Here is a 27,068-nt window from a genome sequence, read left to right on the forward strand (position 1 = left end):
CCTGCCCCTGGTTAGCACAATAGGGGACACACTTGAAGACCAGGCTAACACGCTTGCACAACACTTTGAACACGTGTCCAGCTCAGCACACTACACCAACACTTTCATTAAACACAAAGCATCATGTGAGAAGAAGTCCTTGCGAGACACTAATAAGTAGAACTCATCCTATAACACGCCCTTTTCATTTCATGAGCTGAAGGTCGCACTTGGTACTTGTAAACCTTCAGCTCCAGGTGCAGACAGGATTTCATACACAATGATACAACACTTACATGCAGACACGCTTGAAACACTTCTTCACCTCTACAATAAAATGTTTCTTTCGGGGCACTTCCCACGCTCTTGGAGGGAGGCCATAGTAGTGGCTTTCCTAAAGGAAGGGAAGGACCCTTCCTCTCCCACCAGTTATCGCCCCATTGCCCTGACAAGCTGCCTGTGTAAGCTCTTCGAGAAGATGGTAAACAGGAGACTCGTGTACTTCTTAGAGTACAATGGTCTTCCCGAGAGCTGCCAGGCGGGCTTTAGGGTGGGCCGATCTACGAACGATCAACTTGTTGCGTTAGAGTCATATATTAAAGATGCTTTCCTCCACAAGCAGTACTGTATGTCAGTATTCTTTGATCTTGAAAAGGCGTACGACACTGCTTGGCGGTACGGCATCCTCAGCGATTTGAAGTCCTTTGGCATGTCGGGTAACATGATGAATACGCTTGTTTGTTACCTTTCTGAAAGAACGCTTCGTGTGCGAGTTGGAGCTGCACTCTCTAGGGTTCATGTGCAGGAAAACGGCGTGCCGCAAGGTGGTGTTTTGAGTTGCCCTTTGTTTATTGTAAAAATGAATTCTCTTCAGAAGGCACTGCCACCATCGATCTCCTGTTCAATCTATGTAGACGATGTTCCACTCTCCTTCGGATCGTGTAACTTGTCGATCTGCGAGCGCGTAGTCCAGCTTGGTGTTAACAAGCTAGCTGGCTGGGCAGATAGCAAAGGTTTTAAATTTAATCCAGTGAAGTGTACTTGTGTTTTGTTTTCGAAAAGGCGTGGCATTCGGCCGGATCCAGACATCAAACTCAATGGTGTCTCAATTTCAGTCAGAAATGAACACAAGTTTTTAGGAAAAATCTTTGACGAAAAGCTCACAATCATCCCACACATAAAACAACTAAAACATAAATGCTTAAAAACAATGAATATCTTGAAGGTTCCGTCGCACATCTCTTTTGGTGCTGACAAACAACTTCTTTTACTTGTTTTTACCAGCTTGATAGGTTCACGACTGGACTATGGTAGCGTTGTCTATGGGTCAGCCACTAAAACATCCCTCAGAATGCTGGACCCTGTGCTTCATCTAGGGCTCCGCTTGTCTTGCGGTGCCTTTCGAACTAGTCCAGGCGAAAGTCTGTATGTAGAGTGCAACAAATGGAACCTACAACGTCAGCAAGCATACAGAGACGTCCTTTATGCTTTTAAAATTTCATCCATGCCTCACCATCCTTTTAAATCAGTTTTTCATGATACCTCCATGACTGCACTACTCCTAAACCGACCATCGTTCTCTGCGCTCTTCTCTTACAGAGTTAGAGAGGAAGCGTCAGAGCTTGCTGTCTCCTTTTTAGACACCATCCAAAGTTCTGTAACAGATTTCATAGCACCATGGCATCTCCGCGCTGTGTCATGCGACACATCTTTCACACATGTAGATAAAAGCCGAGCTCCCACATGTGCAATTCAGCAGCACTTCTTGTATTTGCAGGAGAAGTATCATTATTCTGAATTTTATACGGATGCCTATAAGACTTCCACCTCTGTGTGCTGCACTGCGCATGGGCCCGGCCTTAGTGTCACTAGAACTCTTAACAGTAATACAAGTATCTATACGGCAGAGGCTTATGGTGTACGTCTTGTTGTGAATCATATACTCCAAATCCACACCCCACAATCCATTATCTATACAGACTCCCTCAGTGTTGTGCGGGCATTGTCGTCAACAAAGTATTCAAAAAATCACGTTGTAAATCTTATCATCAAAGGTATCATGTCGGTGTATGTCCACAAATTTGAACTCGTCCTTTGCTGGGTCCCTGGCCACTGTGGTATAGCCGGGAACGAAGCCGCGGATCGAATGGCCGCTGCTGCTACACTCTCGAATGTAGTAGACATCACCACATTACCCTACACCGACGTGAAACCACACATCAAAAAACAACTTCGCAAAACATGGCAAACACATTGGAGCGAACAAACAGACAACAAGTTACACGTAATAAAACCACACTTGGGACCGTACACCTCCGATACACGCAATAGATACACAGAAGTCGCCTTGGCTAGATTACGGATAGGGCACACTCATGCAACGCACTCGCACCTGCTCACTGGATCTCCAAGACCTCTGTGCAGCAGGTGCGGAGAGGCCCTATCCGTGATGCACATTCTCATACAATGTAAGGCACTCGACACTACACGACGCAAACACTTCCCTCAACTACACACACACACGACATATTCCACCACACCCGTCATACTTCTTAGGAGACGATGCCATGTTTTCTGTTCAACGCACCTTTCAGTTCCTATCAGAAGTTCACTTTTTACAACTCATCTCATACCACCCATAGTTTTACCCCTGGTCCTATACACCAGCCACCTTATTTATTTTTTAACCACTCTTGTTCTTCACCCTGGCCCTTTATACCAGCCGTGCTCATAGCTTTTAACTGATTTTATTTCTTATTCTCTCCTCATCAAATCACTTTGTGTTTGGCGCTCTTTGCCCGTGTCGGCCTTGCGCCAATAAAATCAAACTATCATCATCATCCTCCTTAAACTTAACCACGTCGACAGGGTGACGCGCGAATAGCTTTTCATAATGCTCACAGAAACACCGCTCAATATTGCTCTGGTCATTGTACACTACCCCATCGGACACAATTTCGGCTATCACATTCCTACGAGCGTATCTTTTTTCCTAAGTGCTGTTTTTGTTGGCGCTTCGCCAAGCAAGAAACGTTCAGCCCTTGCCCGTTCAATTGCACCGTGATAGCGTTCCCTGTTGATGACTTGAAGTTGCGCTTTTAGAGTTAGAATATCATCTTTAAACATGCCAGGTGATTTACATTCTTCCTTTACAAAAACGTCCAGACTACTCCGCAGCCAGGCCTCTTCCCTTTTCTCCTGATATTTCATTGCAGACGATCTTTCAAGGGCTTTTATTTTAACCCTCTGTTTAAAATGTTCCCATTTAGAAGCATAGTTAATGTTGTCACTACTGCAAAAATACTCCCGTCTACATACGACGACGGCCTCAACAAATTCTTCATCCTCAAGCAACTTGTTATTAAATTTCCACAACCCCCAACAGAACGCGTTTCTTCACTTTCCGATCCTACCAAGTGATACCGACACGAGACAGTGGTCGCTAAACGACACCGGGGACACTTGGTAATCGTCACACTCAGGCAGAAGCTCAAGCGTCATATACAGTCTATCCAGACGAGCGTGACTATTGCCCTGAAAATGAGTGTATTGTACTGTCCCAGCGCCACCAAGGCTATCACCTACATCTTCCAGCGCGAAATCTGTGACAATGTCGTTCAGCGCCGCCGTACTTGCATCTCGGAAATTGGACAGGCTGCTTTTATCACGCGCAGAACACACGCAGTTAAAATCCCCCAACAAAATCAACAGCCGCTCAGTGTTACACCATGTTCGTAAATCCTCGAAAAAAGCCTTTCTTTCGGCACCGTTGTTGGGCCCGTAGACGCAAATAACACGCCATTCTTTTAAACCCAAATCAAAGTCACACACAACAAACCGGCCCGCTTCCGACGCAGTGACAGCCTTTAGAGTCGCACCTAAACTACGCCTTATTATAAGCACGCAGCCCGCAGACAATGCGACGGCATGAGAAACACAAACATCGTAGCGAGCCATGAAGGGCCGTACCATACGGTCGGTCTGGTCCTCGCTCTCAACCTTGGTCTCTTGCAAGGCCACTATGTCCAAGTCGCCGTCAGTCACGAGTCGATACAACTGGTTTTGACACCTACGGTCAGCAAGACCCCTGACATTTAGGGTGGCAATGCGCATAGGCTTGTTTAAAAAAGCCATGTTGAGAGGAGAAACAAACCTATCGCTCAGCGGTTGCCTTCAACACTACGTTGCCTACAACTTACATCAAACCTAAACACAAAACCAGTCTAAGAACTGGAACGCCACCCGCGTTCGCTTCTACCAAGCAATGCGAGACCGAGCCAACGCAAGAGCATAGTCCTCACCGACGCCAGCGTCCCTACGGGCTTCAGTACACATTCCTTTCGAAGCCCCGAAGTGGTGCTATGAAGGCAAACCCGGTGGCGTCCGTCGGTCAGGGGGCACGTTAGGCTTCGACTTGAAGCACGAACGACGCCCGGGTACCGCTTTCGTAGGCGGCTCCTCAACGCTAGTAACCTCGGTGCCTTGGCTGGTGTCGTTGCCTTCGCGTTGCCGCTTTGCGACAGCACCACCGAGCTCCATGTCCATAACGTCGGCTACAGGAGCTGGCGTCGTCGTCGTCATCACCTCCTTCACCTTGATGCTGCTGGCCTGGCTCGACAAAGCGCACGGAGTTGGCGTCTTCAGCTGGCCTAGCTGGTCTTTCGGAGGAACGCCAGAGCCAGCGTCTGCCACGACCGGCACCTCCGGGACGCGCGTTATCACCACCTCGTCACTGGTCCCAGCTGCCGTCTCCTTCGCGTCCTCTTCGTCCATAAGGTTTTCACGGAGCTCTTCGTCCCTTACAGGCCCGGTGACAGTGGCGTAGGACTTCACGCACGCACTCGCCTCGTGTCCGAAACGACAGCACGACGAACACCGCGGCACCTTGCACTCACGCCTGATGTGCCCCTTGGTTTTGCAACGCAGGCACGGGGGGGCCCTGCCTGCGACAACAACGAGCACCCTGTCTCCCGCAACACGAAGTTCGTGTGGCCGGTCGTCTACCGTCACACCTGCCTTCAACTACATCGTCACCGAACACAGCGTTGAACCTTTATCTTGGATGCCATCGACGCGCCATCGCTCCCTACGCACCTCGCAGACGCGCCCGTAAGGTGCCAGCGCAACGCGGACGGCGTCTTCAGGCACGTTATAGAGCAACCAGTGAAGTTTTAGGCGAACCTCCTGGTTTCCCGGATCAACGACGATGCAGCGCCGGTCCTTTACCTTTACGTCTTTCGCGGCCAAAATCTTCTTCACTCCTTCGGCCGACTTCAAAGTCACTGCCCATACGTGACTCATCTGGTATGCCCCCAATGCGACAACATCGGGGAGCAATGACAGACGAGCCAAAGTGTTACGGAAGTCCTCGACGCGATGGGGCGGGCACGCATATCAGCATGAAGAAACACAGTATTTAACACTGACTGACCTGTTGGGAACTGGGGCAAAAGAACTTGACATTCATCGGTACACTGGGCAGAAATCCTGTTACCGCCGGCTGAAACGCCCGCCGAAGCCGCTCCTTGGACGGAGCTCGCCATCCTGCGTCCGCTTGCTAGCGCTACTGGAAGCAGAATGACTCGATTCAGCCACCCGGCCAAACGAAAACAATGCCTGCGCAATAGTCTTATATAGTCACAGCTAAATCTACCCATGTAAGCCCGGTGTAATGTTCATACTTGTCAACATTGTTGAAGAAGAACAAGACCATACGCAAATATCAGACAACAAATCAATACAGAAGTGATCTTTGCAGTGTTCCTTTATAAAAATTCAAACATGCTTGACTTTTGCGAAATTAAATACTTCATGACCTGCAGAAAAAGAATTCACTCCGCCGTCGCCTGCTGTCGCCAGTGTCACTATAGCTTCTGGCGCCATTTTAACAAATCAACCGGCAACAGTTACGCAAGGTTCCACTAGATAGTTTCCACGTTCTGCTTGCAACGCACGTGGAGTAGGGAAACGCGGTTCTATAAATGTTGGAGTAGGGTGCCTCGATTAACGCGCGTCTTCGCCGTACGGCAACGTTCGTATCGAGACACCCGGTTTGGAGCAGTGGAACGCGGTAAATTTAAAATGATTTAAGCAAACCTTTGGTGTCTTTACCTGGGGAGGAGCGCGACGCAAGAGGAACAACATGAGAGGTGAGCGGTAAAGCGAAGGGAGGCATTTACTTGGCAAAAGTCGATAAAGAACTTGCAACGAAAGGAGCAAATACGCGGCCAATTTTTGTCCTTGCGAATTCTTCGCATGACATGTCCCCCCACTCAAGCATTTTTCCACGAAAAATGTCTTTTTGCAGTCTTACCACGCCATGCACACAGGCTCTAGTCCTCACAAATGCACTTGAAATGTCCCCAGGAGAAAACACGCGTTAAACATACACTGATCAGAATACATAATGAGTGAAAACTCCAACCACCTTTACACATGACATTCAAGTGAGATTTCGGACCAAACGTCAACCATAAATGAAAACCGGCAGGTGGTTTGTGCCTTTTTCGACAGTGGCTGCGGTGCCATCCCCTCCCTTTTCGATACACGCGTGTGCCAAAGTTGCGATTATATCTACCATTACAAGATATCAAAACGCGAGGGCACTCGTGATACCTCCCAGAGGAAATTTCACGGGAACTTTTCTGCCTACCGGCGGCGTTCTTTTCTGAACCCCTGGGCTTTGGCTGTGCCCTTCTTGCCACCCTGCCTATCTTTTGCTTCGTTGTTAAATGTCGCCCCTTTGTCCAATTGAAATTGTTACACTGCTTATGTGGTGGTTGCTTTTTCCCCCACTCTTTCTTTGCACTCTGGGTGAAAGTCTGGGGTTGTATGACCCCCCTGTCTCCGATCGGGGCACTTTCTTGTATTTATTTGCGTTCCTGAGGGGGGATGTCATACACACCCGCTGCTTCATGGTCATCCCTACACGCAGGTTCCACAAACTCGTCAACAGTCAAAAGAGATGTTACCATCTGCGTTTCATTTCGAGGCTTATTCATCGCCCTCTGCCTCAAGTACTTCTCTTTGCGTCGCCTTAAGCTCCGCGAGCCGTAGCCGCAGCTGAAAAGTTTCTTTCTGTTTTGCGGCTGTCTCTTTTTTTATCTCGGCTAGCTCTTTGGCCGCCTCGAGCTCTAGAACTGTTTCCTCGAGCCAGCTATTTTGCTCCTCGAGCACCCACTGTTTAAGCTCGTCGCCCCTCAAGCCTAACCTCTTCCCTAGTTCATATAACTCGGCCGTGTCCATTATCAGTTTGTTTTTTAGGGGTATGCCAAACGAACTAGCCTCGTCCTGTCGCGGACGCCAATTATTGTCAGGTTCGGGACAATATTAAATTAGAAAAGAAACTCTTTAAACGAGACTATATTTGTATAACCCTAAAGCACAACAAAATGCACACAATGAACAGGTACAAACGAAAATGCAATACGGGGCTACGAGTACACGGTATAGAAAACGGCAATTAGTTCAAATAGCGGAAGAGTCACAGTCCGGGAACTAAGAAATGAGACACGGTACGTAGTGGTTACCGACTCCGGTCGAAGTAGCCTTTAAATGTCCAAGTAGTGGGTCGTGGCCGCGGTAGTACAGCGCGCTCAGAGCTCCCGTCAGAGTCGTGGGGAACGCAGCTCTCTGGAAGCACCGCTGTCGTCACCAACGCCCGGCGCGACGACTTGCTTGTGGAGAAGATGTCTTGAAGGTTGTCCTTGTGGAGGACCTCCTGGGGCACGGCACGGCTCCGGTCGCCCGACCGCCGCTCAGCCCGGTCACGCTCCATGCTTCAGTCTCTCTCGGTGTTCTCCTCTTCCTCTCCGGATCGCCTCTGCCCGCCGTTCGCGGTCGCTGGCCGCTCCCGATTGGCTGGTGGCCGGCGCAAGCTCGTGCCATGGTAGTGAGCACTTGGCGCCGTAGCTGGTGTCAATCAACTTGGTTGGTTGGTTGGTTCCTTATGATATGGCGCGTACCCACGCGGGGGATTGGCCAAGAAGCTGCCAGTAATAATTAGGCTGTGACCCGGTTTATTTTAGAGAAAAAAAAAGGAGTGCGAGAAAAAACATTGAGAGTAGAAAAAAAAATCTTTGGATTGAACAGGATTGTCAGGAAAAAAAAAAATCTTGCGAATGAAGGCATAGCTATCTAGCAGGGCATCCGGCCTGTCGCCGCAACAAAGGAATGAAAGGCGATCACGACATCTCTGTGGCAATATCCTACGACGGAAGCACCCAGGGAAAGAATAACGGTTAAAGATAAAGGGAGATTCAGCCGATTAAACGTGTATTCAAGGTGCGTGCGTCGCATCGAGGAAAAGCTGCGGCAATTTAAAAGAAAGTGTTCTATTGTTTCAGGGGCATTGCAGAAAGGGCATTGAGGAGATAACGCCTGACCAGCTTTGTATAGATAAAAATTTAAAGGGGGGATTCTGCAACGAAATTTTGTGATTGCGACCTCACATTTACGAGATTCGCAGAATTTAGGCTTCCATAAGTGAGAGAGGTGAATATAGTCGGAGCATGAACGAAGGGCATCTTGCCGATTACTTTGTAAAACTTGAAGGCGCCTGAACCTCGCCCCCAAAAGAAAACTGTCAATTGGGCAATTCACGACGGCAGGACCCCCAAGAGCCAAATTGGCTAATTGGTCTGCCATTTCATTGAAGATTATCCCTGCGTGACCAGGGACCCACACTAACCGGATCTCGCGAAGCTGGTAAGGAATGAATGAACGGAATGACCTGAGAATAGAAGAATCTTTATCATTTGTTAGAGCAGTGCACACGGAGAGCATCTTGTGCGTGTCGTCTGCTTCGTAGATTCTTTTCCTCGTCTTCTTTAACCGGCGTTCGTTTTTGTCCTTGCAAATTCTTCGCATGACAGTATCTGTGCTTTTTAAGGACGGGATACTTTGTTCTTGAACCGTAGGAGAGTTTCACACTCAGTCCTGGCAGTTGGGTAATGTTCGAAAAAAGTGGAGTAAAGGAAAGTCCAAGGTATGGTATTTTCGTAACAGACGAAGTAACTCAGTGGAAAAAAAAGTAAAAGACAGAATACAAGAATATCATTCGCCGAAATAGAAAACCGCTAGATGATAGACGGCCCAATCACTGATAAAATATTTCGGAAATAAAACCACCTACAAGCAGCAAAGTGATGAGCGGTGGCAAGATGGGGGAAAGTTAACGATGCCAAGAAGTTTATTGATAAAGGACAGGGATGGCACAGGAGGGCGATAACCTTCACCGAATACTTCTCAAAGGAACAGTTTGAATTTATCTCATCAAACTTTCACATGCGAAGAAAGTGAACACACTGTATTGATTGAGTCCTTGAAACAGCGAGTTATGTGCCGCCTTGTGGCTGGCTGTCCGAATACACTGGTAAAATAAAAAAAAGCCTGCACGGTCATGCTATTGCTGCTCAAGAATATCTGGCGACGGCCAGGTCTCCGGTACTGCTGCGATATAAGCATTAGGTATGATGGCGGCAATACGGGGATGTCGAAAATGTTTCGACTGTTGGCGTAAAGAAATGAACCGCGAGTTAGTGTTTTTTGACAGTCCCTTGAGTTTCCCTAGCTTTTATCGGTCAACACGATGTGCTTTTGGGATTACCGGGCATTTGCCGCTGGGCGTGCTCTGTTATGTGATCAGTTGCGCGGTCAGAGGAGTGTTTATTGTTGTTCATAACCCGATTTTTGTACCCCAGTCAGTTTTGGACGGTAACAGGTTACTAGTAACGCGTTCCCGGTAACTAGTTACTTTTTACAGTAACTTGTAACTGTAACTAGTTACTTTTAAGTTGGAGTAACTTGTAACTGTAACACTGTTACTTTTTTATGGAGTAACTGTAGCAAGAAATACCGTTACAGTTACTTCATTTCTATAAAATATTATCCAACAGCAACACTCGTTAACGGCCGATGTACAGTTCGCGCTTTTCACTTTTTTGGACTTCCTTCGGCAGACCCTTCGCCTACTTCATGTATGCCAGCTCACTCTTCGCGTTGGGGAAAAACAGCTGGACTAGAAATGTTTAGGCGTGTACGTGTACGTCGTGTCCTACGCGGTCATCTAAGGGCTCAAAATTTTTAAGTATGAGCTGCAGTATTTTCCCGCAGCAGGGCGATTTCACTCTCACCCAGACCATATTTCACGCTGCGACTCGTGCCTAAGTGCACGTGGATGCATAATGACACCAGAAATCAGAGTACCATGCGTGGCTGAACCATTTTCACCACATCTGGAGCGCAACAAAAGTGTTTGACACAAAGGCGAACAGAAAAAAAAACAGCCACAAACAACGCACAACGTACTGAATCCTTTGCACTTTCGCGGAAGCCTGGAAAACTCCGGTCAATGCGTCGCCTTCCCATTAGCGACGTGCAACCCCTTTTATGGGGTCATAAAACACCGCGGGGGGTCTCTCGGCGTCCCCTCGCTCGTCCAGCCCTGTGCTCCCTGTAGAGTGTTCGATTCACAAGTCGCAGTTTCAGACCCCTGGCCTTTTGAGGCCCCTGGCCATGTTTGGGACCACGTGTTTGGAACCCCTGGTCCTGATGCTTCGTCTAGCTGTCTACAGTGCCCGAACGAGGTCGAGTAAGTAATGAATTCCACGCCGCTTCACACATACGCCGACCCAAACACACCACCCAGCATCTTGGCTGGCAGACGCCTGACCATACTGCAGCTGCACCAGGAAATGTTCTTGGAAAGCCTCGCGATTGCGTTTCTAGAGCTACATCTGTTTCTGAATGTTGAGGTTCGTTCGATATACGCCTCAAAGAAAACGAAGGGAGCGGGCTTTGTGATCTGGAACGTGGTTGCTGTGGAAGGCTGGGATATGGACAACAGTGTTTCCCGGTCGGGGCGATAAAATTCGCCTTTGTGAGGACAGGGGGCACAGGAAAAAACAGTAAAGTGTCCCGTTCAGTTTCTATTCCCTTTGGAAATAACCTTGGCTCATTCCCGAGGTGGGGGCAACTGGGGGTTGGGGCAGAGAACGACTCCAACGGCCTACGGACAAACGTCGCTTCGGCAATTGCTGAAATTGGTCTGCGCCTCCGATGACAAGTACGAAATAAAATGCTAACGCAGCACTTTTATGGTATCTTTCAAAAACACCTCGACAACCGAAGTACTCCCACATTCGTACGCGTTTCCCTTTTCCTCCGAAGGGCCTTCCGGTGATACACGACCCCATCTCCCTTTTCCCCTTCTCCCTCACTATGCAAGGCGGTCAAGCGACAACACTGTAGGTGAAAATAAATTTAGTTGACATTGATTGTTACGTCTGTTTTGCCCTCAAGCTCGGTATAGTATAAGTTCGTCCTCCGCGTTCGTACTTTTTCTAAACGTCTGGCAGCCATTTCTGTCGACAGAGAGCAAGAGCAACCGCTGCCTAGGCCCCCATGCCTTCGGTCGTTTCAATTTATTAAGCTAAATCTTGTTATCTAATACTTAGTTTCATACAGTAACAGAAAAGTAACGACGTTACGTTTTTACGGTAACTGTAACTCTAACAGAGTAACTTTTTGGGGTTACATAACTGCAACTGTAACACTGTTACTTTTTTCGGTAACGTGCCCATGACTGACCCCAGTTGCTAGTGTGATTCATTTGACTCACCTTTGACAAACGCCGGAAGTGGTTTCTGTAATCACATATTGCTTGCGAAAAATCTTCAATTACAGGGACGGCTCTTTTCTGAAGTTTCTTATGTGCAGAGTATTTTGACTTCTATTTAAACTCTCGTGGACATTACAAGAGGACGGTAACATCTCTCATAAAAATGCCTCTATCTGGTGAGTCCGCTCGATATAGTATTGTCACGAGGCCAGAAACGACGCAGTTGTCTTGAAGGAAAACACGTTTATTGGAGCGAACTTGTACTCCGCTAGCAACTCAAAGAATACACAGGCGGCGAAGCAGCAATCAACAAAGTGACGTGTGCGGACGAGCGTCGACGATCGGAATGCCGTAGTGTCTGCTCTGCAGGCTTTTATCTTTCGGTGCGAGAGTTTCTGGAACCGTCGATTTACATCGAGAAAATTGAAGATTTCAGAAGATAATTCAGGGCTAGTGAGGTTAAGATGCAACAGTCTGCTTATCTGAATGAGATAGCCTGTGCGGCACAAAAATAAAGAATGAACAACGCGCTTCGCATGACACAGATAACAGAGCCGGGAGTGGCCGGGCAGGGGTTAGGTTCCGGCGTCATGCAGTGATCGGAGGAAAATGTTATAAACTTGGCCTGTAGATCAAATATTGCTCCGTTGTCTGTCAAAAAGTCAATTCTGAGTATTACGCCACGGGAGCAGCTAGTCAAAATGACGAACACCGCAGGGTACGTTGTGCCGTCATTGGTGACGCGCGATGTGCACGTTCCACTTGGCGTCACGAGGTGGCCTCCTGCTGTGCGAATGTGCGCACCGTCCATCTGGTCATAACTTTCTTCAGCTTAGACGCAAATGGTCTGCTCATGACTGAGTAGTCGGCTCCCGTGTCTACAAGGGCGACTACGTCAAAGCCGTCGATGGACAGTTGAACGTCGGACGCTACTTTCTTCGAGTGCCGGGTGTGTCGTGGCGTCGTATCTCAGCTAGTGCGTGTTGACGGTCGGGCACTGTGCGACGTGGTCGCCGTCTTGTCAGCCGAAGGTTCGGTCAAGTCGGATACTAGTCGCGCCGTGTGGTTGTCGTCGTGTTCCAGAGTTACGTTCCGGTGAGATCGCGTCGTCGGGCTCAGGGCGTGTCGAGAATCATCGTCTTCTGCGAGTCGTTGCATAGTTGGAAGGTTTTCAATTTTCCGCGATTGTGCAACTTTACCTCCAGACGTTGCTGCTTTTAGTTTTCCCCGCGTGGGCTGGGGGACCTTCCACGTGCGAAATCAGCATTGCTACGGCGGATGGACGAATGGTATGGGTATGGCGACGGCGATCGGTTGAAGCGGGCTGGTCCTCGATTGGTGTTAGACAGGTATTCGTCGATCTCAGTAGGGCGCTGGCCGGGTCGGGGGATGGGGCGTCGAAGGAGAAACCACGCAGTCCGAGTCTCCTTTACGGGCAGCGACGATAGATGTGATCGGCCTCTCCGCAGTGGTAGCACAGCGGAGGATTATCGGCGTGTCGCCATACGTACGTCTTCGTCGGCGTCTCATTTTGGCTTGCAGGGGGTCAGGCGGGCGACAGTGGACGGTGGTATTTCGGAAGGCGTCGAAGTCCCTAAAGCAAGTCGCTCATATAGGTGACTTGGGATTGCGGCGTTGTTAGGTAGAGTTTCCTCATTTCTTCCCTGACGACAGCGAGGATTGTCTCACGTAGTGTGTCAGAGCTAAGAGCCCCGGCATCGATCGTGTCGGCAACTAGCGCATCGATGGGACGGTGCGAATTTCCAACGTCTTCTCCATGGCAGCCGCCTCGGACGCAAATTCGGCCACCGATTTGGGGGGGGGGGGGGGTTGCGGACAGGGCAAGCAAAAAGTTCTTGCTTTACTCCTCGCATCAGAAACCTCAGTTTTTTTTCTTCTGTCATATCCGGGTCCGGGCGACAAAATAGTCGCTTCATTTACTCAACGAAGATTACGACTGCTTCGTTCGGGAGTTGCGTTCGAGTTTCCAGTAAATGCGCGGCTCGTTCATTTCTTACCACGGTCTTAAAGGTCTTAAGCAACTCGCTTTTGAATCCAAGTAAAATAAAGCATGCCGCAAGGTTTCTTCATCGTCCCACCTGTTGAAGATCCGCTCTTGCTCCAGCTTCTCCAACCATTCCTTCGGGTCTTCAGCGGGGGCTCCTCGGAATGCTGGCGGTTCCCGGAGCTGCTGCAATACGATTGGCGGCGTTGGTTTTTTCACCATGGTGGTGGTTGCAGCAGTCGTTGTCTTAAGTCTTTCTGGAGGCCGAGCTCTGGCGGCAATCCTTGCAGTCGGCCGCTGGCTCTAGTTGGGCTTGCTTGACGAATTGATGATGTATATGTTTGAAGGTTAATGGCGCAAGGCCAGCTGGGGCAAAGAGCGCCAAGAAAGTGGTTTGATCAATTGGTGACAACTAAAAGGTTAGCGGGAACACGAATACAATCAATTAAAGACTATGAGCACAGCTGGTGTAAAGGGCCAGGATGAAGACCAAGAGCGGTTAAAAAATATATAAGGTTGCTGGTGTAGACGACCAGGGGTAAAACTATGGGCGGTATGAGATGAGCTGTAAGAATTGCACTTATGAAAGAAACTTGAAGGTGCGCTAGACAGAAAACATGGCATCGTCTCCTATAAAGTTTGAGGGATGTAATAGAATATGTTCTCTGTAGAGTTCTCCGAAATGTTTGCGTCGTGTAGTGTCGAGTGCCTTGCATTCAATCAGGATGTGTATCACGGATATGCCCGCCCCACACCTGCTACACAGGGGTCTTGGAGATTCCGTGAGCAGGTGCGAGTGCGTTACATGCGTATGGCCTATCCGTAACCTAGCTAAGGTAACTTCAATGTGCCTGTTTTGTGAGTCAGTAGTGTATTGTCCCAATTGTGGTTTTATAAATGGCAAGACTAAAATTCTCTCACGACCTATACAATGGCAAACTAAACTTACGTCCTGAGTTATATCTGCAAATTCCCACACGAGTCTCTCCTCGCATCAATCATCCGTATGCAGTGTGTTCTTACTATCCACGGGTTGATATTTTTAAGCATTCCTTTCTCGTCAAAACTATTGTAGACTGGAATAACATTGACCCGCGAGTGTTTGTGGGACCAAATACCACTGATAGCGTTGTGAAACATTTGGCAATATTTCTAAACTAATATGAGTTCTTTTCTGGTCCTTCATTTCACTGCGACTTGAGGAGTTTTTGTGCGTGTGAGTGTTGTTTATCATGTACTTGCCCACTCATGTAACAGCCCGTAAGGGCTAACAGTATTGAAATAAATTAAATATAGTTTGTTGTCTGACTGTTCGCTCCTGCCTGCTCGCCATGTTTTACGGAGTTGCTGTCTTATGTGTGGCTTAAGGTCTGTGTAACGTACTGTTGTTAAGTCTACTGTGTTTCGGAGTGCAGCACTGGCGGCCATTTGATCGGCCAGTTCTTTCCCGGCAATTGCGCAGTGGCCTGGCACCCAACACACAGTCACCCCAAGGTTTGACGTATAAGCTAGGATAAATGATTTGAGGACAAGATTAACGACATGGTTTTTAAGATGACTTTCCCGATGATAATGCACGGACGACGCTCAGCGAATCTGTATAGATAATTGATTTAGAAATATGATGTTCAACTATACGACTTATAACAAGAAAAATGCATATGCCTCTCCCGTAAATATACTTGTCTTTACATTCATTGTTCTAGATGCTTCAAAATTCGACCATGCGCAGCACAAGAGAGTGCAGTGAGCGTTTAAGATGCATCGCGTTTAAGATGTATTTGTCCTGCACGTGCATGAATTGCTGCAAAACCCCACTTCTTGGTGTCCTGTTCTTATTGTATTTTAAGAAAGACAAGTCACATGCAACAGGATGAAGATGCCATGGTGCTACAAGATCAGTGTGAGATGACTTGAATGTGTCTAAAAAGAAGACCTCATAAATAGTGACCTCATCCCTCACTCTCTGCGAAAAGGGAACAGGAATGGATGGATAATTTACAAAGAGCTGTGATGTGGATGTATCATTACAAACCGGTTTAAAAGGATGGTTGTCCATTGATGAAATTTTAGGGACATATAACAAGTCAACTTAGGTTAGCTGGTGTGATAAGCACCATTTGTCACACTTTGCGTAAAGACTATGTACAGGGCTCGTACGGAATGCGCCACAAGAGAGGCGAAGCCCCAAGTGAAGGACTGGGTCGAGAATTTTAAGTGCTGTTTTTGTGGTTGACCCATACACAACACTCCCATAGTCCAATCTAGACCTCACTAGACTTGTGAAAATACGTAACATGAGTTGCTTGTCCGTTCCATAGGACTGGTGGGACAAGATTTTAAGAATGTTGAGATTCTTAAAACATTTGTGTTTCAATTGTTACATGTGAGGGGTGAACGTAAGCTTTTTATTAAACACCACACCTAAAAACTTGTGTTCCTTCCTCACAGGAATCGATACGCCATTAAGGGTAATGTCTGGGTCCAGATGGATCCCACGCTTCCTGGAGAAGACAACACAGGTGCTTTTTTCTGGGTTAAGTTTAAAACCATTCTTGTCTGCCCAGCCGGCAAGTTTTTTGACACCGAGCTGGACTTGACGCTCAAGAATGGACATATTGCAGGATTTAAAAGATACCTGGACGTCATCTACATACATAGAATAGGAAATTGAGGTGGCAATGCCTTCCCAAGGGAGTTCATCTTAAATATAAACCAAATGCAGCTTAGAACTCCACCTTGCGGAACGCCGTTTTCTTGCACATGAACTCTTGAGAACGCGCTACCTACCCTCACGCGAAATGTTTTTTCGGACAAATAACTAGCAAGGGTGTCGAGCAGATGGCCCGAAACACCAAAAGAGGATCCCGTAACTGAAGATCCCGTAAGGCCAAGCGGGGTCATAGGCCTTCTGAAGGTAAAAAAACACTGTTGCGCAGATCTATTTGTGAATAAAAGCTTCCATGATGTATGATTCAAGGGCGACAAGTTGGTCATTTGTAGATCGCCCCGCCCTGAAGCCTGCCTGGCAGCCCTCGAGAAGACCGTTGTACTCTAGAAAGTACACAAGTCTCCTGGTTATCATCTTCTCGAGGAGCTCGAACAGGCAGCTTGTAAAGGCGATGGGCCGATAGCAAGCGGGAAAGGAAGGGTCCTTTCATTACTTCAGGAAAGCCACTACTATGGCCTCCCTTCAAGAGCGAGGAATGTGCCCCGAAATCCATATGTTGTTGTATACATCTAGGAGTGTTTCAAGAGTATCTGGGTGTGGGTGTTGTATCATGGTGTATGTAATCGCATCTGCGCCTAGAGCTGAAGGTTTACATGTGCTCAGGGCAGCCCTAAGCTCTTAAGGTGTAAATTCAGAATTGTACCCAAATTTTGACCTGGTAATATTATGTAAGGACTTCTTTTCACAAGCGGTTTTATGTCACAGGAAAGTGTTTGTGTAGTGTGCAGAGCTAACCACATGTTGGAAGCATTGTGCGAGTGTGTTAGCCTGGTCTTCCAGTGTGCCCCCTGTTGTACTAATCAGGGGCCGGCTGTGTGTCTGTTGTCCTTTTAGTTTGCGTATTCTTGTCCAGACTTTGTGTGGGTCAGTGTATGAGTTCATGGAAGTGAGGAAGGTGCGCCAACACTCGCTTTTCGCCTCACGGCGCACTCGCTTCCCAAAAGCCTTTGCCCGTTTAAAAGAAATGAGGTTATCTGACGTGGGGTACCCGCGAAGGACACCATACGCCTTGTTCTGGGCCTCTCGCGCCCACCTGCAGTCCTCGTTCCACCAGGGCCTCCTTGGGGTGCGGCACGCACTGGAGGCCTGGGGAATGAACTTTTCGGCGGCGTCGAGGATGTGCGCTGTGATGAGTTGGGCGGCTTCCTGCACGTGTAGGTGTTTTATAGATTTGTGGTGTAGTTGAGATGTTTGTTTGAATGTGCTCCAGTTTGTTTTTGATTCCATAAACCTTTTATGGGAAGATGGACTGCTCGGGCCAGTACCTATATACGTTAATGAAGTGGGAAAATGGTCACTACCATATGGGTCCGTGCCCACACCCCACTCAAGACATGGAAAGAGAACTGCGGAACCAATAGCCAAGTCAAGACGCCAGTACGTATTGTGTCCTAAGTGATGGTATGTAGGCTGTTTTTTGTTGAAAACGCATGCTACGGAGGATGTAAGAAACTTCTCTATCAGGCAATTTCGGGCATCTGTTCTGGAGGATCCCCAAAGTGAGTTGTGTGCATTAAAGTCGCCTGTTAGTATGTATGGTTCGGGTAGCTGGTCAACCAGTGCCTCGAAATTAGGGCTCAGAAGTGCAAAATCAGGAGAGATATAAATGGAGCATACCGTTATCAACCTATTAAATATTATTGTACGGATCACTACAGCCTCGAGGACAGTGTCTAAAGAGAAAGTGTGGAATGCTAATGATTTCCTGGCGATAATGACCACACCTCCTGAAGAGTAGGTGCCGCCAACCCCGTCCTTTCTGAATACCATGTACCCATTTAAGAAATTTGTTTATTTAGAATTGAGGTGGGTTTCCTGGAGACACATGATACTTGGCTGACTGGCATGTCGAATCTCATACACATCGTCAAGATTTTTAAGGAGGCCTCTGCAGTTCTATTGGATGATGTTTTCTGTTCCAATTTATTAAATTTAGGAATTACTGGAGTGTGTGTGTTCGTGTGTGTTCATGTGTCATCTTTCGGTGCTCTTAGATTGGGCTTTTTAGGCCTTTCTGCTGGCTTGGCCGTCGGAGGCCACTCCTTGGGGCACGTTGCAGGCAAGAACGGCGTGACGTCCATCTCGTCCTCAGATGTCCGGGGGGGGGGGCCGTAGAACCGGTCCCCCTGGACTTGCCCCCCTTTCAGGAGCCCTTCGTTTGAGCCGCCACCGTCGGGGGCGCCAGATGTGGCACGGGCGGTGCGGTGGCGGTGGGAACCGTTGCGGGGCCCGCGGTGTTCATCCCCTCGGCACCCTCCAACGCAGTGGAGGACGGGAGGTTAGAGGCGGGAGCGGCACCTGTCCCAACAGAAGTGGTTTGCACCACAATCGCTGCTGCCTCAGCAGGTGGCGAGGTGCCGGGTTGGGCTGCCTGAGGCAACCCAGCGGGGGGCGGGGGCGGCACCAGGTCAGACTCGCTGAACTGGGTTCCTGTGGACACCAGATGCCGCTCTGCCTCCCCGGACGAGCTGCGTCAGCGCACCTCCCTAAGGGAAAAGAGGCGAACCTCTTTCGCGCCTCCGGGAAGGTGGTGTTCTCAGTTACCTTGGTGTTGATGATCTTTTTTCAAGTTGGAATTTTTCACACTTGCGGGAGTACGCTGCATGCGGCCCGCCGCAGTACACAGAAGACAGGGTCGCTGGACAATTGTCGCTCATGTGGTCATGCGGCGCGCATTTCGCACATGTAATTCGGCCACGGCAAGAGTTTGTACCATGCCCGAACCGCTGGCACTTAAAACAGCGCCACGGGTTCGGGATGTACGGACGGATGGAGCAACGAATAAAATCTGCATTTATGTGTTGTGGAAGAACTGTGCAGTCGAAAGACAAGATAATGTGCTTGGTGGAAATCTCCTTGTCGTCTCTGCGGATAGTGATGCGTCTCACGGCAGTGACGCCCTGTTCCTTCAAGCCGGCAAGGAGATCCGAATCCGTTTCGTTCAGGAGATCTGTCTCGGATATCACACCCTGTGAGCTTTCGAGGCTCCGATGGGGTGTGACCCTGATGTCGAGATCAGCCAGTCTAGTCTGAGCTAGAAGCTTTGCAGACTGCTGCTTGTCATTTATTTCGATTAGGAGTTCACCAGACCTTTGTTTTTTGCACTTATACGATTTTCCTATTATGGCTTCAAGATACTTGGCGATCAAGAAGACTGACTAAGATGCTAGAGGGTGGGTTGCATTGAGGGACTCCATGACAAGAAAGCGAGAGTAATGATCTGGTTCAGGAAATGTCAAAGATTGCAATGGGGGAAACGATACTTCGGTGCGGCCCCTTTTTAGGGACCGATTACGGTTGGGGGGGTTTGAAAATACCATACGGGATTGTAAAAAAGCAGGGAGACGGGGGTACTTTCTTCTTTGACCTTACCCGGGTAGTCAAAAATGTCCCGAAGCTCCCTGCCTGGTAGACAGGCAGGGAGCCCATCGGCCGGAGCTTGACCAACGCTCCGACGGTCACCGTTTACGGCTTCTACCCTTCACCTTCAAACACCTCGCTACGGTTAGACACAGCTTATGCATGGGAGCTCGGGGTCCGCGGTGTTGGTGCTCACCGTCACCATGATTACTCAAGGTTCCCCGTGTGGGGTTTCTTGACGAATTGAAGAGGGTTGAAGGTGCACGTACCCAGCACCTACACCACATGTCACGAGGCCAGAAACGACCCAGTTGTCTTGAAGGAAAACACGTTTATTGGAGTGAACTTGTGATTCAGTAACAACTGAAAGAATACACAGGCGGCCAAGCAGCAGTCCACAGAGTGGCGTGTGGGGGCGAGCGTCCACGAACGGAATGCCATGGCGTCTGCTCTGCAGGCTTCTACCTTCCGGCGCGACTGTTTCTGGAACCGTCGATTCGCATCCAGAACATTGTAGATTACACAAGAATATTCTGGGCTAGTGGCGTTGAGACGCAACAGTCTGCTTATCTGAATGAGATAGGCTGTGCGGCATAAAAAAAAGAATGCACGACGCGCTTCGCTTGACACAGATAAACGAGCCGGGCATGGCCGGGCAGTAAAAGCAATCAATAAATAACAAACAAACGCATACCTGGTTTGCGGCAATACAAAGAAAACCTTTCGACTTCCCCTGTTAAATTACTTTTTACGTGCCTCAGATGGCGACCAACTTTCCTTCCAGTCGAGATTCCTGAAAATAGTATATTCCAACCACATAATGGTGAATTTGTTCTCAATACACGATTTCAAGGATGCAAGCCATGCGGTTAGTCTACGGACTCTAAACCTAAAGTTTGCGAAATTGGCTTCGTTCTCATCAAGACTTTGGATGTTTCCTTCAACAGCTTCCAATCCACTAAGCAGAATTCCAATTGTCTTTTATGGTCTTCTGTCTGCATTTTATAATTTTTACATATGCGGCTAACTCAGCCTGAATGGGTAGCGGCTGCACCATTCGAGCGTGAACATGTTTTGGGGAAAAAAACGCATAATTTATCTGCTGAGCCGTTTCGGCAGGGGAGTTTCCAAGTTGCAGAAACAACGGTATGACTCTGGTGCCCGGGTTGCTCTCGACATCTCCGCACTCGAATAGCACAATCATAACAAAAAAAACAGTTTTAAATTATTTCAGATATCAATTGTGGGTGCGATACCAGAAAAGTGGGATATTTACTCTATTCAGAGTTTAAAGGCAACGTAATATGCGCCTGCCATGAGCAGAAGCGACGTGCTTTAGGCGTGCTATTATGTGCGGAGTATCTCAGGACCGCACAGTGTCCGTCCGCGTTCATGCGTATAGCACTTATAATCGCAATAAATCACAGAGGCACAGCCAGGACTCGAGCATGTGTTTGGTAGACCAGACAGAGTTAGTGTCAGTTGTTATATCAATTGGGCGAACACCGTGATTTAATACCCGAAAGTCAAATGCCATTCTCCCTCGCCTGTAACGGTTAGGAGAACATTAGTTCCTCCCAATGTCCGTTCCACCCCTTTCTTCCGCACACCACCATCAAGCAAAAATAAAGCGAAATTTGATTCGAGCCGTGAGTTGCAGTTTCATTTAGGCTATTATCAAAGTAGAAGTCACGGCTCAAATGGAATGACTGTCGGTGCGCAAATCGGATGTCAGTCGGGGCGCAACTTGGATGTCATTTCGAGTCCCCGTACCCCGCACCCTCGTCATCATCCGCGGAGGGGATATGCTGCATTTTTTGCCATTTACGTCATACCCGCTGAACAGATGGCCACGCGCGCAGCAGTTTGAACTGTCGCGAGTCGCTGATGACGTAGTCAATGAGAGCAAAGCTCAGAACACCATGCGCGTGGATGGAGGCACATGGCGAATACATCTGTGTCCTCGGAGTGGTGGCTGGTGTGTTTTTATCGCTCTTACCTCTGTTACCCTATAACAACCTCTACGGCGCAAATGGGTTTCGCTACCGTCGGACTCCAGTCGCCATAATACGTCGAAGGTTCTCCTCTAGGCCGACCATCTTGCCGTTCGGTACTACCGCTGCTTTTAATGCCAATCGTCAATTGGTATGGTCTCGACGACGTGCACACTGATTACCGCAATACGTGGGTGCGACACAGTTTTAGAGTTAATAAGTTATTCAATTCTCACAATATTGAACCCCGCTATCGGTTCTCCCCGCAAAATCACGGCCCCATCCTTTTGTGAACTCCCTATCCCGGCACAAATTTAAATTATGGATTGCGTCTGCCTTTTTATGTTGCATCAGAGGAAATTAGCGTGGGGGATATTGGTCGTCCCGGTAGTCTTCTGTAGTTATCATTTTTATATTTCCGCACACATGCGACGTGACAGGCAGTTGGCGCTCGAGTGGCGCTCTGAAGCAACGCCGGTTGCTTCTTCTCCTTCCCTGCAATTTCATATGCAATAGGCATAACGCTTGATCATTCTCGCTTGCGCGCACGAAAGATTAGGTTGCAGTATGTACAGGAAAACAAATGCTCTTTTTGGTATTCTCTTATTTTATTGCATCATAGCAGCCTGAAACATCAACCATTTGTCACACGTGTTGATTGTTCTTACGATCATTAAAAGGATTTATAAATTTTCTTTTGCCATCATAGAATGTTTTCGCAACTACTCATTTCACAGCGCAAGATCTTTATGCTCCTGATAAGATTATTCATTCGCTCGATGTAACTAGAGCAATCAAAATGTTGTTCCCACCAGCAACGCAAAAAATCAGTAAAATTTGGGTCGGCTTAGTTATTAAGCAGTTATGTACGCCATGGTGTCTTTAAAAAAATGGTCGGTTTACTTTACAAGAATCTGGTTTTATACAATCGTTTTAAGCATGTCTACGTCAGCGAATGCACCTTCATGACAGTGTTCTTTGGAGAAGGAACATAAGAACGGGTGCTTCAGAGAGTTGTACACGACCGCATATCAAGGGGCACCTTTGTATTTTGTACATGGTCGGAGCTTAATATCGTTTTATTGGTCCCCTTTCAAATTTTCCCCGCTTGCAACTACTCTGAAGGATATTGTTCTTTTTCCTGACAAGATGTGGTTTAATCGAAGGAGCAATAAAGCGAAATAGCTAATTTTCGCGATGTTTTCAACAAAGCAAACAAGATGTGTTGCAACCACGTGAAGGAGATCTGTTGTTTGATTTTTTATAACATTAAAATTCACTATCTTTAGCGTCACTATTTTCAAAAGAGAAGTTGTTTCCTCCATGTGTATCTTTATGACCACCGCTAATTACCTTGTTCCTCCGAGTTAAAAAACTAACGCAGAGGTTATTTCTTATAGTAACTTCAATACTGCGAGCAATAGAACGTTTTTGCTGTTCAAGATGTTTCAGGGGCGAAGCATCTTTGGGGTGGAGATGTTGGTGTTTGCTGTCGTTCTTCAATCTTTTCGTACTCGTTGCTTATCTGTGGTAACGCGTACTAAAATAACACCGGGAAACACGTTTACGACTCGCGCTAGAACGTAAAGCGCAATAAATAAACACCGGGACACCCGTTTAGGCGTCTCGCTGGAGCTCTTCGTAACGCGTACTAAAAAATCACCGGTACACTCGTTTATGCCCTGCGCTAGAGATCCTTATGCTTCAAAGACAAGATACTTCCAGAGCAACGCTGTGTAATACGTGCGAGCGGCATCATTTCCGTTGGGAATGCGCCAAGGCTCCAAGAAAACACTTATGCACTACATGCTTCGCCCCTTCCCAGGTTTCAGATTAGTAGAGATGGCCCGGGATCTTTTTTTCAGCTACGCTTCTCCGCGCACATGCAAAAATGTTTTAAATGCAGAGCATTTCAGTAACTCACGATGTCACCCGCGTTGGCGTCCGTAGTCCGCATCGCTCCCCGTCGGTCTGGCATTGGATTGGATTCGATTGGATTGGATTGGATTGGCTTGGATTGGCTTGACTTGGATTGGATTGGCTTGGATTGGATTGGATTGGATTAAAGTGGATTGTGTTGGATTGTGTTGCGTCATAGCCGCTCCACGTTGCGTCATAGCCGCGGCAGGGGGTTCACGGCACGTTTCACGTATCACCATCGACTTCATCGACAATGTCTACGCGGGAAGAGAAGGCGGCGCGGCGGCGTGCTGCGGATGCTGAGCGCAACCGCCGCAAGCGAGCCGCCGACGCCGAACTTCGCCAGTGAGAAGCCGCAGCCATTCGTGAACGTCGGGCGGCGATGCGGGAGGGAAAACAAGCACAAAAAGAACAGAACTCCTGCTGGCGCAGTTTCAGGCAGGGGGCGCGCGAGCACTGCGAAGGCGGGAAATTTGAAATGCGTCGGGTGGTAGCAGTGAGCGGATAACGGCGCTACAGCCCCTTATGGCGAATCAGTGCTCTGCATTTCCAACAGTTTTCACGTAGAGTGGAACGGCTGTAACTTTTTTATTGTGTGGCGGACGTGATTTCAGCAGGCAAAATAAAAGCGCCTTAAGTAAATAATTTCCCTCCTCAAACATGCATTTAACAGTTACAAATATTTTACCAATAATTGCAGAAACTAAATTTTGCTACGGAAAAGTGGTAGGAATAATTTGTCGCAAAATTAATTTGAAATTGTTTTAACCGGCTTCCGTTCTTACAACAGATTTGGAGATCCTGAATGTAGAAAATCCAGACTTGGAACTCAACAATCCTGTCACAGATACTTCTTCTAAAGAACGGAAGGGATTTTTTTAATGATGCCCAAATTGTCTTAGATAAGCAGAATTGATATTTAAACGAACTGCGTCAATTGTACAGACTATCCGCATGTAAAACGCCGAACATTACCTGTGGCCAAACCGTGTATAACTGCATGCCAGCGCGATCTAATGGTAAATGAAATGCTGATAACCATGTTTACCACACACCCTAAACACTGATTCTGATGTATGTTTGGCCATCTTATTGTTGTCTCGTGCGGTATCGCGCTCCTACCATTCCTTGTCGTCCCTAGCGCCTTTGATGATTTAAGAACACATGCACGTGGAAGCGTTCATACTACGGAATCGCAGAGGTCTTTGTCTCGTTAGGATGAATACAATTATATTGTAGAAAAGGCATGATTATAATAAATAAAAAAGGGAACGTAGAGGTGGGTATTTCTTTCTTCTTCACTGCATTGTCACCTCTTTATTGGGCTTTTCTTCATCTTCCAGTTGACGAGGTTCAATGGAAGAATATCTCCATAAAGTACAAAATGTGTACCAGTCTGCTGATTACTGCCTGGCAGGTGGCTTGAGCAAACACGCCGGGACTACGCTGTCCCTTCCGGGAATCGTCTTCTCAACTTTCGATTGCTTCCAAAGAGATCGGTGTGACGTCTCCTAATAAAACAATGTCCCCTTTCTTAACCCTAGTTTTTTCCGACGATATCAATCTACAACTTCTTACTCTGATAAATATCCCTGCTGTAATCTTCCACACCGCTGCCATTCTTTCCCAGGAGCTCTTCTAGAAACCTCCTAGGCACTTTTCGATGGCTGTGGGCTCTTGATGAAGGTTCTGTCTACATCCTGTGACGTAGGCCGGGGTAATTGGCACCGGTTTCTTAACGTCGTCGTATACATGTGAGCGGCCTGTTGTTGAGTACCCCTCTGGCTACACACAACAATTATCCGGAGTTCTCCTTCTGTCCAAAGCCATGTTACAATCGTCTTTCTGGTGAATGACTTAAACCTTTTTAAACCTTCTCTCACAAAATCAGCCCCACCATGGTTCTAACTCGGCTTTGTGCTTTTACGTGATCTGAAGGTTCGTTGTGAATAGACACCGTTTATTCTCCTCAATTCTTACTATCTTATTGAATTTCTTTTCAGACCTTTTGAATCACCTGGTATTATCGCTGTAAATGTTCTTGCACATGCCTATTCTGGCCACGAATCTTTAAATGCTTGTGTAAACCAGTTGGAGGATCTTCTCTTTATTAACTCCAGATATACCACTCGCGTTACCGCACAGATAAAAATTACAATGTACATATTTTGCTCGCAGTTTCCTCTTTCCTCTCTTAGATGCAGTGGTATAGTGAAATCGACTCCTATGACTTGAAAACGTCTCGCCTAGGTGATTCTGCAAGCTGGATGTGGGGCCATTTCCTGAGTCATCCGTTGAAAGCTGAAGCACCGGCATGTCATGTATCTCACAATGATCATTCGGACTACCTGCCGCCGTTGCACTACCAAAAACGTTCTTCGCAATTTGGTCAGCATTACAGAGCCACCACCGTGCATTGTCTGGTTAAGCACAAGCCGTACCGAAATCTCAGAGCGCTCACTGTTTGTCGGCAGGACGTCTCGGTGTTTCTCGCCGAAAACTGCTGTCGCTTCACTACAGCCGACCTTTCACCCTAATTATACCTTCAGTGTGTGTGAAAATTTCGAAGCCATGTAATCATGATGCATCTTTCCTTCCTGCCGCGCCTGAAGTAAAGGGATGCATGAGTTCTTTTTCTTCTACAGTGATGAGATACAAGTCGGCTTTATTGCATTCTGCGGTTAAAGGGCCCGTTGTTTTCTCTTCTAGTAGCTTCTTAACATAACGTACCACCGATGACGCAATCTTTATTGCCTTAGTTTAAGTGCCGAACCTCCTGACGTCCAAGTTTTTCTATGTTCATATCGTTTAGCTACACTTCATATGCCGGTCTCTTACAAAATACTCTAGGCCCGGCTGGACCTTTTTTAGAAGGCGTATGAGGCAAGCAGTTATTTCATTTTAAATGCAGAGCATTTAAGTAACTCACGATGTCACCCGCGTTGGCGTCCGTAGTCCGCACGCCCACTGCGCATGCGCGTCGAGTCGAGGCGAAAGCGAACACTCTCTCGCGAGGGGCATTGGATTGGATTCGAACACTCTCTCGCGAGGGCATTAGATTGGATTCGATTGGATTGGCTTGGCTTGGATTGGCTTGGATTGGCTTGGATTGGCTTGGCTTGGATTGGATTTGGATTGGATTGGATTGGATTGGACTAAAGTGGATTGTGTTGGATTGTGTTGCGTCATAGCCGCGGCACGTTGCGTTATAGCCGCGGCAGACGCGCTGGGGCCGGCGCATGTGCAGTACTCTCTCTTCCGCGGTTTCCTCTCCTTCGGGCGCGCTGCCCATATAACCGGTGTGCCGTTCTCCGGCGAAGCGACATCCGCGCTTGGCTCGAACACCTTGGGTCCTCGCCGCTTTACAATGATGCCAACGTCGTCGACTGGGACCGGCTTACGCAGTCCCTTCAACGTATATAAGCGGCGGAGCGCGCGTTCGGAATTCAGACAAGGGCG

Source organism: Haemaphysalis longicornis, unplaced genomic scaffold, assembly GCF_048455015.1.
Source record: "Haemaphysalis longicornis isolate Haplotype H1 unplaced genomic scaffold, Haemaphysalis longicornis Haplotype H1 scaffold_4, whole genome shotgun sequence".
Taxonomy (NCBI): domain Eukaryota; kingdom Metazoa; phylum Arthropoda; class Arachnida; order Ixodida; family Ixodidae; genus Haemaphysalis; species Haemaphysalis longicornis.